The 11,346-nt window shown below is 38.1% G+C and overlaps 1 non-coding gene across 1 annotated transcript; it reads right to left on the bottom strand.

The window, feature by feature from the left end:
- Window positions 1–7,652: 7,652 nt before the first annotated feature.
- On the bottom strand, window positions 7,653–7,724 carry trnat-cgu (transfer RNA threonine (anticodon CGU)). Its single transcript has one exon. It is a non-coding gene; the product is annotated as a tRNA-Thr (tRNA).
- Between the last annotated feature and the right edge of the window lie 3,622 nt (window positions 7,725–11,346).

The raw sequence follows: 11,346 nt of genomic DNA, 5'->3' as shown, positions 1-11,346 counted from the left end.
CTCCAACCAGTTTATATGCATGTACTTTTCAGTGTTGTCTCCACAGGTTTTTGTGACTTAATAATCTATTACATTATGCTGTAGTGTCAGTTAAATACTTAAAAAATCAATTCCATTATCAGTTATTATAAAATACTTTACTTGTAGGATACTTTCTGATGATACTTTATTTGGTCATTGTATTTCTGCTCTGTGTGTCAGATTTCAAACCTCAGCTGCCTCATGTTTTGGGAATTTATGGTATGTTTTCCTTCCTTCATATTCTGAATGAACTCATTTTTGCTCCAAGTACCTGGCATTTGCCTGCAATACAAAAAGTATTATCAATCCTTATCAGAAAAAAAGTGTCCTGCATAAATTTGATGTTGTATCAGTGGCTAATCTACATGAATCTTGGAGCTAATTCTTGTATCCCATGTGTGTAATGTTCTGTAAATGTTCAGAACGAGATAGCTGGCAGAGGAAATGCTGTTCCTGAGGAGTCTGGCTCCCCCTGTGGGCACAGGATGACAAGCCTGCCATCTCGTCCTACAGTTGCCATGGTAAAAAAAGTTTAGAGCATGCCAATACACAAGTCTTTTTCTCACATTGTTTGTGTGAAATTCTCTCTTCCATATTCTTATCTTATTCTTAAGGTACTTTTTATAGACGGATTTATAACATACTTATACTTATAAACTCACCTTACGTCATGTCATAATTTGGCTAGCAATGGTGTGAATTCCATTTGCATGTCCAAATGTAAATAATATAAATGTATTTATATTAACTTCTGATGTACTTTCAGTCGAGGTTCTTCAAAAAGTCCTCCTCAGATTATCCTCTGTGATGTAGTAGGTTGTCAACAAAGACAATGTTTCTAAAGGGTTCCAATGCCTAGTTAGATCTCCATCCCATGACATGTATGCATTACAGCCTACAGGGGAGTCAGGTGGCTAGTAATCCGAAGGTTGCCAGTTCGATTCCCGGTCATGCCAACTGACGCTGTGTCCTTGGGCAAGGCACTTCACCCTGCTTGCCTCGGGGGAATGTCCCTGTACTTACTGTAAGTCGCTCTGGATAAGAGCGTCTGCTAAATGACTAAATGTAAAATGTAAATTACAGAGGTAGGCACCTTGGGTATTTACTACAAGACTGGGATTGGATGTTTCTAAAAGCAGAAGAAAAAATTATTGTGGATGTTTCTGACTGAGGACTAAAAACAGAGTTTTCTTTCAAGTCTTGTCTGCTCAATAGATGTCATCTTGGTTATTCATCATGACAAAGAAGTCACAGGCTTGAAATCTTGGTAAAAAGTGACCCACCTGCTTGTCGCTTTACTGTTTTGCACACTATCATAAAGTACTCCCCACCAGCAGGTGGTGTCAAACGCTTAGTTATTCACTCATTCAATCATTGAAACTCATGCATCAGAAACAGTCTAAATAGAGGCAACACAATGCGGATGCTTGTCAAGCTGAGAAATGCATGATCAATCTTTCAAAACAATAATAATGTCTTCATCACATCTGATGTGTAAAAGTGAGTGCGGTCAAGTCATTTTACCCACCCCATTTTACTAATATTGCACATAAATTCGTTTTCAGTCATAGTATTATATGATCGATGTGAAATGATGTTAAGAATGCCAATGCTTCCTATGAGTTTATCTAAAAAGTAACTTTTTAAAACTGCCTGTGATAGACTTCCCCTATCACAGGGAAAATTGTGGTATAAAGTCTCTGCCCCATTTTTGAGCTCACATGGGATTCTCATGTGAAACTCCTCACAGCCTGTAGCATACCAATGTTGAGTTGGCCTGAAATGGGAGAGGATGCTGTTGCGCAGTGGACGGAGCTCAGAACTGGGAAACAAGTATCTAGGGCATGGCCCACAAACACTTGCTCAATTGTGTCCAGCCTTCACTGGGTAATGAGCAATGAAGTTATGGAAGTCATATGCTGTAGCTGTCACATGGCAGGAGAAGAGAGAAGGCTTTTAATCCTTTATTTTCTATTTACTTGTTTTCTTCCTTTTTGGAAATTCTTTAATTTGAATGGGTTGAGGGTTAGCTTTGCTTGATTCCTAAAGTTATTTCTTAGGTCTATTTTTCAATATTCTATATACTGGTATACATATTACTGTTCACTGTACGTGGTATATCATATCATACACAAAATTAACAAAACATTTCAACACAACAAAACATTAAGGTCAGCATTTTAAAATATACTCAGTACAGATCTATACATAACAAACCACAAAACTGGCTAAAACCATACGAGATATTAGCCATGTTTCAGTCCTATATTCATTTTTAATATGTGGGATGTGCAAGGAAGAAAGTGTAATCACTTTGGAGCATTTGAGTTGCAGGGACACATGTCTTGGCCTGTCTTGTGGGATTGGTCTTGTGGGATTCATTTTGTGCTTAGTAAGAACATTCTTCATCTGATTTAAAATGAATCAATTCATTTAGCCCAATCCCTATTATTCATAGTTTTATTTAAATTTGAACCGTACCCAAATTCTCCCTTACCTCGGGATTAAGAAAAGGGTATTTCGTAATAACAACAAATGCAGTAACATAGTGATTATTCAAATATAGTTTTCAGACATCTATTCAAAATGGATATTTGTTCTGTTGTGGATGCAGGAGGCCCGCCTACATGTGCTTGTAGTTCTGGCCCAGGCTGCACTGCTGTGATCAGGTGAGGAGGCGTATTTCAGCTCTGCCTGGCATGTTTTACCCCCCTCCTGACTCATGTGAATGAGTATAGGTTTCTGTGAGAACAAGCAATGAGACGCTTATAGTAAGTTATTACACAGCAAAAATATGCTCACTATTGAAACAGAACATCATCATTATATAAATCAGATGGGAGTCTTCATTCATGAAAAATAAATTGTGACTCGTATCAGTAAACATTTCTTTAGCGAAACGATTATCCTCTTTTTTGGTCAGTCAGCTGAACGTTTAGATTCACTGATAGAAAAATAAGATTACTTATTATTCTTTCCTTTCCCTTTTCTACATGGGAATAGCTCAACTGACTACTTAGCTGTTTATTTTAGGATGGTGTGTGTCTCTGCATGTACCTCAATATTCTACAACAGAAATCACACGTTTTCCCCTGTTGGAATCAAAACAGAATCTCACATTCCACAATACAACATAGAGATAAGATGTCAGTAAGGACCTCATACCAGAACAGTTCTTTTTCTCAAAACTTCTCTCAGGACCGCACATACATGACCTGGGTCTGCAGAGACAGGATACACCACTGACTGCAGTCATAAGCAAGTTAGTCAGTTAAGTCCTGCACTGATATACCAAATGTCTGCAGTGGATTTAACAATTGATAAGTGAAATAAATCTGTAATTGACCACGGACAATACTCTTAAGAGTTCAGTGAACTTAAAAAACCCCAAAGTAAAATGGCTTAAGAAGTCCAGAGGCTCCTTCCTTTAAATACCCTTTGATGAGCTTCCACCAAGTACAGTTTAAGTCCAATTTATTTCATTCCCTTGTATGCGTATGATATGCCAGACATGCCTGATTTAAGTACTCAATAAAAACATAGGGTTTTCAGGGTGAAAGAAACAAATGCCTCCTAAAGGCTTAATAATATGTTGCCTAAACGCATAATGACGTCTTCTGTTTAACGGTTGTGCTGAAGATCTAAATATAACTGTGGACGCAGAAAGGGTATATGTATCCCTTCTCACAGTGTGAGGGTGGCTTGTCATGTGAGATTTTTCAATATACTTTACCCTGCAGAGGTCCCCTGCAAGCTACTGTATCTGTATCTCTCCCTTTCTCTATGACTAGGCACTACAGTTGCACTCACACCATGTTTGCCTCAGTGACTGTCAAAGCATTTCAATATGTTCACGTAAAGCAGACTTTGTCTCATAAGAATATTTACATCATGCTTTTATCTTCAAAGCTTTTAACTTCAGGATATGGGATTTAGGACTCAATGACTTAAAACAAATGTCTTGCCCATAAGTGATGGTTTTGTTACGTTGTGTCCGGGGGGTAGGGCCAAAACGTGGGAGAGGTAGCATAGAATCAAAAAAAGGGTTTATTCTTTTAAAAGGGAAAACAGACAGGGTACTCACGGTAACAAGGTTAAGGACAAGACAAAGACTGGACACAAAACAGGAACCTAAATACACAGAACCAAACACGACACAGGTGGACATGATAAGACAAACGAGAACTTAAACCACTGAACGAGACACAGGTGAAGACAATGACAGACACAGGGAAACAATAGGGCAGGGCAAAACCAAAAACAGGGGGGCACGGCTGTGGCCATGACAGGTTTCACCACTTTTAGCTTGAGATAATACATTTTGTTACAATACCTGACTTATACCTGTAAAACTCAAAAGGTTATTGTGAGAGAGGGTGAGAGAGAGAAAGAGAGACAGAGAAAGAGAGACTCTTCCAACCTCAAATGGTCATATCTAGCTGCCTGTCAGCATGGAAGCCAGCCAGACGACATGATTAAACAGCTATTGGGGCTTTTGTGCTCTCCTCTTCCTCCTCTAGGATCTACAAACTATGGGCAAACTCAATTCATGCAATTGTCATATGTCAACATTGTGCTTCTTTGGTTGTACCAGCTGTTCTATCTTGTAGTCCCCTAATGTTTCAGAGATCGTTGTGAGGGCTTTAGGAGTAACAAAACAGGATAATAAATAGGTACGTCTTTTAAAGAAAGTCAAAAGACGTTGAAACAAAATTTGAAAGTTAACCGAAATGTATGCTGTCGTCAAGGGAATGGTTGTGGAGGAGAAATGAGTTGATGCAAAGGCAGGTGCACAATTCAGAAACACACCTATAAGGAATGCAGTGCCTAAGTTATATTGGTCACATCTGGAATCTAAACAGTGGCTGTGAGAATCCAAACCATTTAGGAGGAGGCTGATAATTACTTAATTAAGTGCAAATGATCTGCCGCATACTTCTCTGAAGGGCTAAAGCCGTTAGCAGTATTTACCCATTCATTTTTATTCTCTCTCATATCATGTTTCTGTCACAATACATTTTTTATTGAATCGGTTCAACTTGTTAGGACCCAGAATGCCATTTAGGAATTTCCTTGTGGTCATTTTGGTAGAAGCACAGCACTCCCATGTTATTGAGGTTCAGGTCAGTTTGGAATGTTCTTGTTGTTCTGCAGAAAACATGAGGTGACAAAAAGGTTACAACTGGCACTTTTCCCCCTCTTATTACGGTGACAAACATGACATCTACAGATCTGTTGAAAAACTGGTTACAATCATCTGTTGGGTTGAAAATGCTCTTAAGTTATTTAGTGAGCATGTGTCATGTAAACCAGTAAGACCAGTAGACAAACTCCAGTGCAAAACAACTTAATAGGGCACTAAATCTAAACTGTGATGACCAAATGCATAAACCCTCTACCAACACCTTGTTTGAGAAAACCAGTGCTAGTATGAATGTTGATAGCTTTTGTTGTGTTACATGCTTCTGTACTAACGTGTGTGAAAATACACGTTTTGGTGTTTGCCTCAAGATTAGGATGGAACAAAGTGGGCTTTGATTTGAAACACATGGCTTTTACATTACAGAACCACATTAAGAAACCCCCTGATGGACCCAGAAAAACACGCTGTAATTTGTCATTGATGTCTTTACAATTCTACAGCCCTGCAGTTACATGAGACATGTTCATCAACAGACATGTTTTTAAATAAACACAACTTCAAGAACCACCCTTTGTACTAAAGATTACAGGATTTTGTAACACTTTGGAGAAGTTGTTACACACACAAACACATACAAAGTATTATTAAAATAGACAGCCTGCAAAGTGTTAGATGAATTGACATCGGATCCCAGTTTTATCCCCCACAGCCAAATCACCACACATGGAGATCAATGCAAGAGCAATAAGGATTTTTAGGGGCATTATGACTGTGAAACTAAAACACACGTGCCCCCAAAAGCCCCTCATTCTCCGTGCTGTGTTTAAAACTATTCTTAGTCTATAGTATTGCTTAGTTAATAGTATTTGTATTTCAGTAATTCAATAGAGAAATAGCCTACGTTGGTCTTCACATTTTAGACGATAGCTTGCATGCCAGAAGCGGGACTTTGTGGGCCAGTTGGATTTTTATCAACTCATCTTGCCCTCAATATCCCGTCACTGAGACCACTATAAGCCACTTGATGTAGTCTGGTAAAATAGAGCATGAATACTGAGGCTTGTCCTCTGATTTTGTGTACTAATAGCACTGCATTGCTATTTCACTTTAGCACTGGATTAAAATAATGTTGTAATAGCCTAAATTGTGTCTATACTTCTGTTAAGGAAGAATCACAAAGACTTTAGAACAGTTTTATTATACAAGATTCTGTGCATTTAATGAACCGTTTTCTAATCTTTAAAACACAATTGATCAATAATTCTAGTGCCAACTAAACGTACATATTCCATATTAGACTGTAAAAGAAGACTAAAAGGCTAAAAGAACACGACCTGCTGTATTGCGCATTTAGTAAAGTGACTCGAGTCTGCAGTACGAGACGCTGTCTGCTGATCTCTGGAGAGTTCAGGTACTCTCAGACACAATCTGTCTGGTGCTCAGACAGACCACCCTGGGAAATGTAACGACGGATAATAACTAACACCCATTGATCATTAATACTTCCTGCGAGATAATGCAACTTATATGCACAGACAAATAACAGTGTACGTTACATCCCCACAAAAATGTTTTAGGACGGACTGATAAAGACCACTGGACACCTAACACCTGCGTGCCCAGCCCTGCAAGAAAGACGACGTAAAACGCTCAGATATACCGTATCAATGTTAAGAACAACCTCTTGAACAACCTCCTGTATACAATAATATTGCTTTAAACTTACCCTGATAAAAATCAAATCAGTCAGCTGGGCATCAATGACCATCTTGTCGGATTTTATCTGTTGTTGTTTCTTTAAGTAGGCTATAGCCTACGTGCTCCTAGTGGTGAGATCAGCAGTGCTTCGTAGATTTGCCTCAGTGCATTCTAACATCTCAATAGCAGTTTCTCAAACAGCGTTCATGGTTTACGCCACGAGGTATGAGAGGCCGAGAGGGGGTAAGATTTCGTCTCCAAAGTAAACAACACAAATGAAATTGGCATCAAACATTTTAGTTCTTAATGGATTAGTTCTGTTGCCTCAACCATTGTCAATAAGAGACAAGTTGGGACATGTGTAGGCCTGCGATGTGACCCATTTCCGTTACCAAATCTCCCAACATAGGACATTCATACAGATATGTGGATCTGATATTGACAAAAAGTTAGGATTTTTCTGAATGGTGTACACTCCAATGACATTCGCAAATTCCTCTCTAAACATTTGTTAATTCAAAATGAAACATTTGGCATGGTAAACCCTTTATTGAAAAATGTCATGTCTATCATGCAGATAATTATTATTTATACAGTAGTGGATATGTCGCCCTCTGTCTACTCGAATAAGCTACTTGTAAAACTCTTCAAGGAGGAAGGTTGTTGCTTGCTTTGTCAGTGTCTGCATGGAGTTATTAACTTATTATTTATTTTTTTAATCTATTATGAGCGTAAGAGAGGAAATGCATATGCAATCCCAATTACATATGCTAATGAACTGCACTTCAAAAGGCACGGACGGGGTTCGAACCCGCGATCTTCGGTTTACGAGACCGACGCCTTACCACTTGGCCACCGCGCCTGCGCTTTTGCCGCCGAATCTTAAGGATAAGTAGAGCGTTGATAACATACTTAATCATGATAGATACTTTATTAATCCCGTGGGGAAATTCAGGTATCTCTCACAGCTCTCATACCAACAACAACCACAGACAATATGTACAGACAACACGATACAATACAAACAGACAACACAACACAACAAGGCCATGTATAGAGTAGATAAAAAACGTAGAAACGTAGGGTGCTGAGCTCATGAGTTTGGCTTTCAAGCCTAAACCAATTACAATGTCAAATATGCACAAAATGACAACCACGAAATATATTTTGACTGCTAGATAGGTTTGCTAAAGGGACTAAGCAATGTGAAAACATTTGAAAGAAATGTCTATAATTTTTTAAATGGTAGCCTAAACTTTTTATGTAAACAAATACTCGAAAATGTGTTTTTGAACCACAAGGGGAAGCTGTTACACAATATTATTTCTCTTTCCCCCACGTTATGTCTCTGGCTCTCTTTTCTCGTTCATTTTTTTGTCTCGCTCTCTCCCACAGTTCCTTTCCTTCTTCATTGTCTATCTTTCGTTCTTTCTCTGTCTCCCTCCTCAAACATTAAGTGTACATTTTGTACAAAATATGATATTCTATTGAATACTGCGTTGTCTTTTTAATGTGCTAGTCTTGTGCATGTGAAGCACAGATGGCCGGGTCAGCTGAGTTACTACCCCAGTTTTTTTCTATATCCTTTAATCTTCTCTTTCAAAATGTTCTTTGACGGCGAGTTTGGGGTTTGGTCTTGTGGCCTGGAGGGAGGAATAAACAAACACCTTTGGGAGAGAAGAGGGGGTGAGGGCTAGTAGTGTTGGTGATTGGGGGATGGGCTCACAGGACAAAGAATATTGTGGAAACCTGAGTAAAGAAGTAACTCTGGACAATGGGATTAACGTCTGTACTTATTGGTTGAATTAAGATGTAATAATTCCCAATGTCATAATCGCGACTAAAAGACTAAAAAACATGATTTATATTTCTTGATTATTTATGAGAAATGTACTATACCATACAACTGAGTAGCAATGACAAATTGATACATGCTATAATCAGTACATTTGCCTTGCCTTTCCATTTTGTGATACAATATGCATGAGTCTGGCAATGCTTTTATTGTCTTTTTTCTAAACATCAGAGAAAAATGCTTGCCTTGGGTTTTTTTATTTGATCAGATATCCTAAGGGCTGTTTCAAAGGGTTTCAAAAATGAATAAGACTCATTACCATTGGGAATGAGACAGTGTGAAAACCACAGATGTTGTGTATGAAACCTTGACCTGCTTATCCCTAATCATCAACACCTAGAGAAATAAAATCTGTCTCTTTTCTTTTGATAGAAGCCTCAGAAGTATCTTACTCAGTAACCACAAGAGATACGACTGTTATAACGAAATCTATTCCCATTGTACAAACATACCATCTCCTGCAGAAGGAGAACAATAAGCATGCATAACAGGCGTTCCTCTGTACATAGAAAAACAGTGGCTAGGTGAAATGAGGAGGAATTATTTGGTTTGCTTTATATGCTTGTTGTCTAATGGCATGATTATATTTTCAGTCAGACATAACTGCTGGGGCTTTTTTACGCACAGAAATTACAAGGAAGTCCATTCTGTGGGGTTTATCTCCGAGGTCCATGTTTGTGGCCTGGGAGGACTGATAACCGAAGTGCAGCCCATTCACTGAAACAATGGGGAAACCCTTTGGATATCATTACTTTCTGATCCCCTAAAAAGGACTAATTCATTTCAAGAAATTGGAGGGAAATACAGATTTTGGAAGAACACATTTAGTTTTCAACTGGATCTACAGGGCATTCGATAGTATACAATATTTGCACAAATTGCATTTATGCAAATTCACTGCTTCACAGTTGATTTACTAACTGGTACTAATAGCCAGAAGAATACAATTTTTGTAATTACATTGTAGCTAATGTAAAAAATTTGAACATTATGCAAATTATACTTTTCAAAATGTAAAATGTCCTCCTTTTGTGGAATGACCCAGTCACACATAGAGATTGCATTGAAAAGTTAAGCAAAGTCCCCCAAAATATGCAATCATTTGAACCAGGCAGTTGTAACCCGGAAGATATGGAGTGGATAGCCTAACCCTAACCTTAACCTTAACCCTGACCTAAATATATTCAATATATTCTACTAAAATTAACTGCCAAAATGTGTGTAATGGGTAATTGAGCAGGGGCTTGTGGTGGATAGTGCTTCCTGATGCCTGGAAATTATACAGTATTGGATGAGCTCATTGGGCCACTTCCTTATCTCATGTATGTGTATAGTGCTTCGATGCTGTAACAAGAGCAGCAAAAGGAAACACAATATGACGAACACACCCAGACTGTCCTTGGCTAAACTCTAAGATCTTAGTATCCTGAATTAGCCACACCCTCCAGATGAACCGTACTGAAAAATGAGACCACAGTCTCACTGGTTTTGTGCAAACTAACATCATGAGTCAACATAGCATTGTATGCTTCTCTGATATTAAATACATGTTACGTTTTAGTACAATATCCCCTTTTCATATACAGTTTAAGATTTTTTCTGTGCCACCAAAAGTAAGATGTATGTTATTTTATTGTTTAAATGATTTCCAATTTTTTTTACATTACAATCATTCTCATACAATGAGGTGTCAAGAGGAGTCATATAGATAATAACACAAATATAAATCATAATAACACAAAGTTCTAAATAGCTTGTGTTAATAAATAACTTTGTGTTTCAGCACATCTGCATTCTTCTGCCAAAAAAAAAAGATGCATGTGATGATGACAACCGTAGGTAAGTTGCTTATTAAGATCTATCTTGCCATTCCAAAATTTGACACCTCACTACTCAACAATGTACTAACTCATTATTTGACTTTTGAGGGGCCTGCCTTTGCTACTTGCCTTGTGGTGTCTTGCTCTATCCACCTCTAAAAATCCCTTGCATCTGAGTGTGGCTGGAGTCCAAAGCGTTCCTTTTTTCTTTAAGGGACTACTGACAAGTGAAAATCTGTTTGTAGAATTTGTGTTGGTATGTCACAATCTAGGCCAAATGCAAGTGGCAGACCATGTAGTGAGAATGGAAAACCAGTCATTGTGGGAATGGTTTGCTTGGTCTGACCCTGGCTGCTGCACGACAAGCAAGTGTGAAATCTATATGAAATGTAAGCAGCCTATAACGCTACACGACAAAGGCAATATGATCTCTCCCCCCTTTCCCCAATTTTCTTTTTTAGCTCTAATCAACATACGTTTGGATTTTTTTTCTTCTGAATCTTAATTAATCCTGCATCTGCATTAATTAAATGCAAACAAAAATTCAACTAAAATATTACTTCAGTATTAATGTCAAACACCCCAGAATTCAGTGGGTAACATTACGTTTATTGCTGGAGAGTTTCCTTTTTCTCAATGACTGAAGGAAACTGAATGGATTGCTTACTGAACTATCCATTCAGCTGTCTTTTTGCTATTGGTTTTAAAGTCAGTTTAATTTCTGGATTAGTCACTCGTAAATCTTTTAACACAATGTGATTCTGCCCACTGTTAGCTGGTGTTATCGGTCTCAAATTTGACCAGAAATT

This window comes from Osmerus eperlanus, chromosome 2 (genome assembly GCF_963692335.1).
Source record: "Osmerus eperlanus chromosome 2, fOsmEpe2.1, whole genome shotgun sequence".
In the NCBI taxonomy this organism is placed as follows: Eukaryota; Metazoa; Chordata; class Actinopteri; order Osmeriformes; family Osmeridae; genus Osmerus; species Osmerus eperlanus.
Note: the sequence above shows the minus strand (reverse complement) of the source record. Positions and strands in the feature narration are given on the sequence as shown.